Source organism: Helianthus annuus, chromosome 10 (assembly GCF_002127325.2).
Source record: "Helianthus annuus cultivar XRQ/B chromosome 10, HanXRQr2.0-SUNRISE, whole genome shotgun sequence".
Lineage (NCBI taxonomy): Eukaryota > Viridiplantae > Streptophyta > Magnoliopsida > Asterales > Asteraceae > Helianthus > Helianthus annuus.
In genome coordinates this window covers 91307291-91316445 of record NC_035442.2, presented here as the reverse complement: position 1 = coordinate 91316445, position 9155 = coordinate 91307291, and the positions used below count along the sequence as shown (strand labels likewise).

Sequence of the window (9155 nt, the reverse complement as noted above, 5' to 3'; positions counted from 1 at the left end):
CTGGGAACAAAGCTCCTGGCCTGGATGGATACACTTCGGTGTTCTTTAAAAGAACATGGAATATTGTAGGGAATGATGTGTGTCGAGCAGTAAAAGATTTTTTTCCATAATGGTCAGTTACTTCAGCAACTGAATCATACAATCATATCACTGATCCCAAAAGTAAGTACTCCTTTGTCTATTACGGATTATCGCCCAATCTCTTTCTGTAACACTTTGTTTAAATGCATTAGCAAGATTATTTCAAACCACATTAAGGAGGGTTTAGGCGATATTGTGAGTATCAATCAGTCTGCATTTGTTCCGGGGAGGAGAATTCCAGATAATATTCTCTTGACTCAAGAGTTAATGCATAATTACCATCGAAATGTTGGTCCGCCGAGGTGTGCCTTTAAAGTAGATATTCAGAAGGGCTTATGATACGGTTGATTGGAATTTTTTATAGAAGACTTTGGTGGGATTTGGATTTCATGAGAAGATGGTTAAGTGGGTTATGGCGTGCGTCGCTTCTACTTCATTTTCTTTGGCTATCAACGGTAATCTCTATGGGTATTTTAAAGGGAAACGTGGGTTGAGACAAGGTGATCCTATGTCCCCTTATCTGTTTACTATAGTTATGGAAGTCCTCACTCTGATCTTGCAAAAACAGGTTTTGATATCTAATGACTTCAGGTTCCATAGTAAGTGTGAAAAGCAAAATATAATTAACCTATGTTTTGCGGATGATCTATTTCTTTTTGCTAGAGGAGATAATAGATCAGCTAAAACTATAATGGAAGCTTTGAATATGTTCAAGAATATGTCGGGACTTGTTCCAAGCATGGCGAAAAGTACAGTCTTCTTTGGAAATGTTACGGAAGAGGTGAAACAACGTATTCTTGCTATAATGCCATTTGAGGAGGGGAGTATGCCAGTTCGATATCTTGGAGTGCCTCTTGTATCTTCTCGGCTTCAATATAAAGATTGCAAGCAGCTTGTTGAAAGAATGGATACTAGAATAACTTATTGGAAAAACAAGTGTTTGTCATTCGCGGGTAGGCTGCAGATGATTCGTTCAGTTTTATCTTCGCTACACATTTATCGGGCTTCAGTATTTATTTTACCGAAACGTCTTATTCGTGAGTTAGAAGACAAGATGAAACGACTTTTGTGGGCTCAAGGAGATAACATTAAAGGGAAAGCTAAGGTTAAATGGAAATCAGTTTGTTTTCCTAGATGTGAAGGAGGCTTGGGAATTCGAAGAGTGCGGGATATGAATAATGCTTTGATGACCATTCACGTATGGAGTGTGCTTACTCATAGAGAGTCATTATGGGTAAAGTGGATTCACTCATATCGCCTTCGGAATAGATCTTTTTGGGATATACCATTACGGGGTAATATGACATGGAGTTGGAGGAAAATGCTCAATCTACGTCTGATTATTCCGAACCATATTTGGACCGGGGTGGGTGATGGGGCCTATACATTGGCTTGGTTTGATAAATGGGACGATGTATGTCCTATCCAATCTATAGTGATGCTAAGACTAATCGCTAACGCGGGCTTCAATATGACAACCAAGTTGGCGGAATTGTATATTCAAGGGGAATGGAGGTGGCCGAGTGTTTGGGTCAATCGGTTTCCAATATTAGCTAAAATTCGTCATATAGTTTTGGATGCGGTGCGTCGTGATAAGCTTATATGGAAATCTAGATCGGGGGGTCAAGTTGACTTTAGCACATTTGCGGTTTGGGATGATGTTCGTACCGGCCAGAATGTTGTGCAATGGGCTAATGTAGTCTGATTTCCTCAAGCTATTCCTAGACATTCTTTCATAATGTGGCACATTGTGAATAAGAAGCTCAAGAGACAAGATGTTATGAGTACGTGGAACTCTTTGGGCAATGCTAACCTTAATCTTATGTGTTGCTCGTTGTGTACTTCAGGTCCGGATTCTCATGAGCACCTCTTTTTAGAGTGCTCGTTTGGGATGCAGATTTGGAATGGAGTAAAAGACATAGCTGGTATCGATTCCGTTTCCAATACGTAGGATAGTATCTACGAGCATTTGGTGTTGTTTGGTAGTTCCAAGAATGCGAGGCATGTCATTGGAAAGCTTGTTGTAGGTGCGGTGTCATACTTTGTATGGCAAGAAAGAAACGCAAGATTGTTTTCAACCAAGAAAAGGAGCGCGGGCTCGCCTTGTAGAGGTAGTCCTTGCTACGGTCAAGATGAAACTTCACACTATGCGGTTTAAGAGAACGAGTCAAGTGGAGAGGATTTTACAAGATTGGAGTTTGCCTCGTGGGCTTGTGATTGAAGACGATGACTGCGGTTAATATCCGTATGATGTATTGCAGTGTCGAGTGTCTATTTAAGTGGTAGGTGTTTTTGTTTGCGCTTGTGTATATGCTAGTGCTTGTAAACTCTAGTGTGGCATGTCATGCTAGAGAACTAGGGAATACTCTATTCCTCACTTGTTTTATTTGGTTGATGATATAAAATTCACCGGGGTAACCCTTTACCCAAAAAAAAATTGTGATTGAAATTATATCCCGCCAAGGAGTGCCCGTGTCCATTGTGTCGGATTGGGACACGCGGTTTACCTCCCATTATTGGTGAAAGTTTCACGAAGGGATGTGTACTCAATTGCACATAAATACCGCGTCTAACCCCTAAACGAATGGTCAGTCTGGAAGGACCATCCAAACGCTTGTGGATATGTTGAGAGCATGTGTTATAGATTTTGGGGGGAATTGGGATGAACATTTACCATTAGTGGAGTTCTCGTATAACAATAGCTATCAAAATAGCATTCAAATGGAGCCGTATGAAATGTTATATGGAAGAAAAATGTAGAACCCCTGTATGTTGGGGAGAAGTGGGAGAAAGAGAACTCGCTCCCAAGGACGTAGTAGCAATAACTAATGAAAAAATTGATCTTGTACGGGCTCGATTAAAAGCGGCGCAAGATCAACAAAAGTCATATGCGGACAAAAGGAGTTGCCCTATTGAATTCCAAGTGGGGACGGGGTATTGTTGAAAGTATCCCCGTGGAAATGCGTAATTCGATTTCGTAAATGAGGAAAGTTGGGTCCTCGATATATTGGATCGTTTAAAATTTTAGCTCGTATTGGAAAAGTAGCATATCGGTTGAAATTGTTCCAAGAATTAGATGACATTCATAACACCTTTCATGTGTCACAATTTCGGAATTGCCTTGTAGATGAAACGACTCACATTTGAAGACATTATGGTGGATGAAAGGATGAATTATATTGAAAGACCAGTAGCTATAAAAAGATTCCAAAGTAAAGACTCTTCGTAACAAGGAAATTAAGCAAGTGTTAGTTCAATGGCAACACGGGAATAGGTCGGATCTCACTTGGGAACGGAGGATGAAGTGCGAAAGTACTACCCGACTTTATTTGGCATGTATCTAGGTTTCGGGGACGAACCTTTCTTAAGGGGGGGGTGGACTGGTAACGCCCTAAAATCTAATTATGCACATTTATATATATTATAAGAGTATGCTACAAGTAATAACTAGGAGTGTGAATCTAGTTAGAATGTAAATTAAAACTTAAACTTAAGAAAATGAGTTTTTAACCATTTAAAAATAAGTGTTCATACTTGAGGGGCCAATTGGCGAAATAATGAAAATTAATTTTATAAAATAACTAAAAAATACACAACACACACATCAGTGTGTGTGGGTGTCGCTTGTAGTAAGAGAGGGAAGGGAGAAAACCCTCATCTTCACAAAATCTAAAAATTAGAAGGGAAATCATGGCCAAATTCAATGCATGAACACTTAAAGTCGATAATCTAAACTAGTCTAACAAAAGGTAAGTCGAATTTTATGATTTGTTGATCTCTCATAAGAGGGTTAGGATTAATCCGTGAAATTGAATGAGGTTTAGTATGAACATTGGATAAGATCATTATGTAGAAGATGAATTATGCTTGAATTTTGATTGGATTGATGGTTTAAGGTGAAACCCACTTATAATGGTAGTGTGATGAAGTATGATAATCAGGTAGGTGCAAATTCATGTAATGTTGATGTGAAAATTTGTATTTAGTAGACCATTAATTTGATAATTTGATTGAGAGATGATGATTGTGTGAATTTGATTGATTATGATGGTTCATGTTATGAAATAGGAAGAATATGCTAGAATACTTGTACATTATGCTTTGCTAATTGTACGCGCATAAGTGTTTGTTAAAATGCTTGAATGAAGAATTCTATGAGACAAGATGATCTCATGTTACTTATTATTATATTGTAGTCACCTTTTATTGATTTTTTTGACTTTATTTTTAGCATATGATCAGATTGATCCTATTTTCTTCGGTACTTACAAAAGTTTTCTAACAGTATACACTTGTAAAGTTAATGCACGGTCGGCTCCATTGTTTTGAAAAACTAAGCCATTGCCTAGTCCATCACAAGACTTGGGCCTCCAAATTTTAACCAAAGTTTTTCTATGTAACTCTATGTTCAGATTTTTTATTTACAAAAAAAATAGAAGATCCAATGACCAAGCCTACTCACTTCCATAATATGATTTGATTATAAAGAAACATTACCATCTTGGAAGGCCAGACTTTAGTATCAGATTTCTGAAAAATAATAATAAGTAACCAATTAGAAGAAAATCATGGTGGCAATTTGGTTCACAATGAAAATGGAGAATAAATTCAACATCTTAAAATTCACATTATTTAGCTTAAAAAGTTTTAGGGACGTATTGAAATGGGCCCAAGTCCTTTTATATGTATTATAATTATAATTATTATTATTATTATTATACTATATAATACATTTCCTTAGAGTAAAATGTAATTTCATCCCTCAATTTTAAGACGGTAGTCATCAGTCATGCCTTTTCCTTCATTTTTTCATCATTTTCTGCCAAATTTACCCCCCAATTGAATGTTTGTCGCCTACATGATTCTTGGACAACAACTCATCACGTTGTTGAACATCAAGCGCCTACACATTGAAGGATAGAATCATACGGTCATGGTGTTTAATGCTTCACCGGTTCCAATTCTCGGCAATCATTATAGTCAGTTTACACACACAAATGTCGTTTGATCACAACCCTACTGCATATAAATCCCCAAATCAATCGATCAATTCTCCAAATTAGGGCATTCAAATCTCATATCTAAAGGTAACAATCACTCTAGGTTTACGGATCACACGATTATTCATTTGAATTGCGAGTTACATGATCTGTTTAATTGTTCGATTGATTAATTAGGTTAAAAAACGGTTGAACAAGATGTTGGCGAAGTTTGAGACGAATAGTAATCGAGTGAAAGGCTTGAGTTTCCACAGCAAGAGACTGTGGATCTTGGCGAGTCTTCACAGTGGTTGTATGCCTTTAGGGTGTATCTATGTAGCACGGGGACTCCATTTATGTGGCCGTACCCGTCTCGGGTACTTGTCGGGGACGGAAACACCATGGGTACTCGTCGGGGACGTTTCCTAAAGGTTTCCAATGTCGGGGACGTATCTGGTAGAAGCATCCAGTCCGTTTCCATTTATTTTTAGGGTTTTTACCCTTTCAAATTCCACAACCGGCCATTAAATAAATAGACCTATCATATTCGGCTTCTCTAATCTCTAAACTCTCAAGTCTCATCATCTCTAATTCTCTATCGATTGCCAATCTCTCACTAGATGAACCGGAATTTGAAAATGATTTGATTATTGAATTAATTACCTTTGGAAGATATAGTATTTTTGGAATTTGTTTAATGTATTTTTATTTTTTATATTTTTTATTGACGTACCCGTATCTTAGAATTTTGAGTTTTGCCGTTCCTCGTTCCCGTATCGTCCCCGTACCCCGATCCTGTACCCGTTCCAGTGCTACTTAGGGGTGTATCAACTGTTTGTATTTTATAATACAAGCGCTGGTTTGAAGATCTCGATTTCAAAATTGAGGTATGTTGTTATGGATTTCTATTTTTTATGGTTATGTTTCTCAAAAACAACGTTCAGATCATCTATTACCTTGCTGTATTTGGTTGATTTCCAGCGTATTGATCATGAGTAGTAACAAATGAACGGGGGTGTATAAAACAAGCATAGATCTTGAGTAAGTAAATGCCACAGACTCATACATAGTGTCCAAGCAATGCAGACCCAGCTGCACTTATAAAGAAGCTTAACAAGTTTGGTAAACATCTCGACCTATGTGGCCCACAAAAAGGGATGGATGTTCTTAGATAGATTGCTTTATTTTCATCAAATAAGTGTCTGATTAAACGTTATTATAGAATTATATGTACATACGTATATGATTTTGTGAATTGCCTGTCTAATTGAGCAAACGGCAGTTGAGCGGGTGGGTAAAGGTCGTACGATTGCACTTGATCAGGTGATTATTTTTAAATTTGGGTTGTTGAAGTTAATGCGGAGTTAAATTATCTGTGAGTTTTGACGTATGCGTATGCGAATTTGATCTATTACGAGTTCAATTATTTTATTCATGTATTTTCTTAAGAGAATATTGTATAAGATCATATTGGAGAGACTTTGCTTCTCTTTGATTTGGATGATTATCAGAGACTTTGCTTCAATTTCACAGTTTGAATTATTAGGGAGATGAAGATCACAGAGGCCATCAAGCGAGTCGCTGACTAATTACATAAAAAGTGCCTCCTTGTTGTAGTTTGGTGTTTTGAAAGGAGAGTTATATGTTTTTTTAGCATTTTTTGCTTTGTTGTAGCAGGTTTAGCTGGATCCGTTTAATTTTTCACTTTTTATTTGTAGAAGTTGTTACTTTCCTTTTGATGATGTTAGAAGGAAGTTTTTAGGCTTCTTATTGCTTTGTAGTAGTAGGTTTATCCGGATAAACCATCAATCATTCACCTTCACCTTTTGTACTTGATCATGGTATGCGCCTTCTGGTTCTACCCGTCTAGGGTGTTTTCTTCAATGCCTTCTTTATTATATACATATTATCTCCCAAATTAGCACACATATTCATGGACAAATGTTGGACATGCTTTCTTTGTGAAAATAAAGTTATACTTGTCCAATGTTGTCATGTTGAAAATGTAGCTTGCTTATTTCTGGGCCCCAAATATCTCCCGTTGAGGATACAATGTGTTTAGTGGTTAAACAAACTTTCGAGTTCTTGTGGAGGTTTTATTCCGGTTGCTTCATTAATTTTGGATATGGTTGAGTATAACGTCAACAAGGAGAGTGGTAAATCTAGAAAACGTGTTAAGTTGGCATCAGATTTAAAGGTTAGTGGGTGATTATTTGTAGAGTAAAATGTTATTTCGTCCCAAAAGTTTGGCCACTTTTGCGACCTTTGTCCAACGGTTTGTTTTCTTCGCATCTGGTTCCAAAAGGTTTGGGATCTTGCCATTTTTATCCGGCTGGTTAACTCCATCTATTTTCCTCGGTTAAGTCAGGGGTATTTCCGTCTTTTTGAGCCAGATGCGAAAAATAAACTTTTGGATGAAAGTTGCAAAACTGACCAAATATCAAGGACGAAAATGGCGTCTTACTCTTATTTGTATGTTCTTATAATTTTCTACACACTTTTATCATCTAACATGATTCTATTTTCAACTACCTAAATTTTGGTTGAAATCACAAAACTTTGTAGAGCAATGTGTAATTTCAGCAATTGAGCTGCTCGTAGTACACTTCTTTCAGTGGAGCTACCACATTTCGTTTCCCAACTGAGCTGCTCGTAGTGCACTTCTTTCGGTGGAGCTACCACATTTCGTTTCCCGAATTAGCAGTCATTTCGCTTATCAGATTAAAGAGGTTTTATGAAAGAAGTACGGTTGAAAGTTTGAAACGTGTGGTGAAACGTCTTATGGACATGGTATTGTAATAATTTCTTGAAAGTGTCTTTTAAATGGACCAATTTGGGTTGTGTTTTATTTCAAGTGGGTTCAATATGTTAGATGGGTCAGGCGGGTTTGAAGTTGTTTCAAGTAGTTTTAATGCATACAATCTCCTGCGTTTTTAATTCAAAGATTTGGATGATTGTTATAGTAATATTTTATTACGTAATCATAAATAATGCATTAGTTATTTTAAGGATTTGTAAAACAAAATGGACAAAAAAGGGTTTGCGGGTCAATCCGACCTTATCCGGTTCGTGTTGACTGTCACAGAATTATTTTTTTCAACTTAAACAGTTTTGACCCGTTATTGTTTACTAATCTTCTTTCTTTATTGCAGGTGGAACAGAATGTTGGGTTTGTGCCGAAGAAAAGGGATGATGTGGCATTTTCATCGAAAGACCATGAGTCTGTTGATCAATTTTTTCAGGTTCTTAATTTTTTTTAATTAGTTTAGTTTTGTTCTTATAATTTTTAAGTTGATTAAACAACTTTCTAAATTTTGTTTTCTTGTGCAGTTTGAAAAAGGCACTTTGAATACTCCATTTACACAATATTATAAAAGTATTACAGAAAATGCTGCTTCAAAGACATCCACAAGGTGAAATTTACCAGGATGACATGTAACTCTGCCAAGTTACGTCAACAGCTGGCCTCCTTCCACCTGTCGCTCCATATCATCATCCATTGTGTACAAAACCAGGCTTTCCAGTTTTTTTATTTTCATAATCATCTATAATTAACTATTAAACTCACTTAGATAAGATGGAAATAAACAAAGACCAACGGCCAAGAGAAAATTTCTATTTTTTTTTTCTATTTCTTTTCTATACACTACAAATTTTATGTAGGGGAACATTGTTGCAACAATTGGCATGTGATATATGAATGTGGTGGTGCCGATTAAACCAATTAATGGGATCATCTCAATGCACATATAAGGCAAGGCCCATATTTGAATCAGATGAGTGTTCCCACAACTTCAGCTGCTGAAGTTGAGGAGCATGTAAGTAATTTAGAGATGATTGTTTTCTACGAAGTCTTGGAATTTTTGTAATCGGAATTTTACATTTTGGTTTCACTTAAGAATTTTTTTTTTTATTTTTTTTTATTTTTTTTTTACAGTAATTCTTATGTATTAGCTTTCTGTTTTAACCACTTCACACAACACCACATTTGATGACATTTTTTACAGTAATTTTCATGATAGTTTAACTATGGACTAGTCAAAACGGCCCGAAAGCATTATTTTTCCAAACTAATTTTATATATATACACACAAC

The 9155-nt window shown here is 36.5% G+C and overlaps 1 pseudogene; it reads left to right on the top strand.

Annotated features, from left to right (window-relative positions):
* Positions 1-2228: 2228 nt before the first annotated feature.
* On the top strand, positions 2229-8622 carry LOC110882137 (annotated as a pseudogene).
* The last annotated feature ends 533 nt before the right edge of the window (positions 8623-9155 follow it).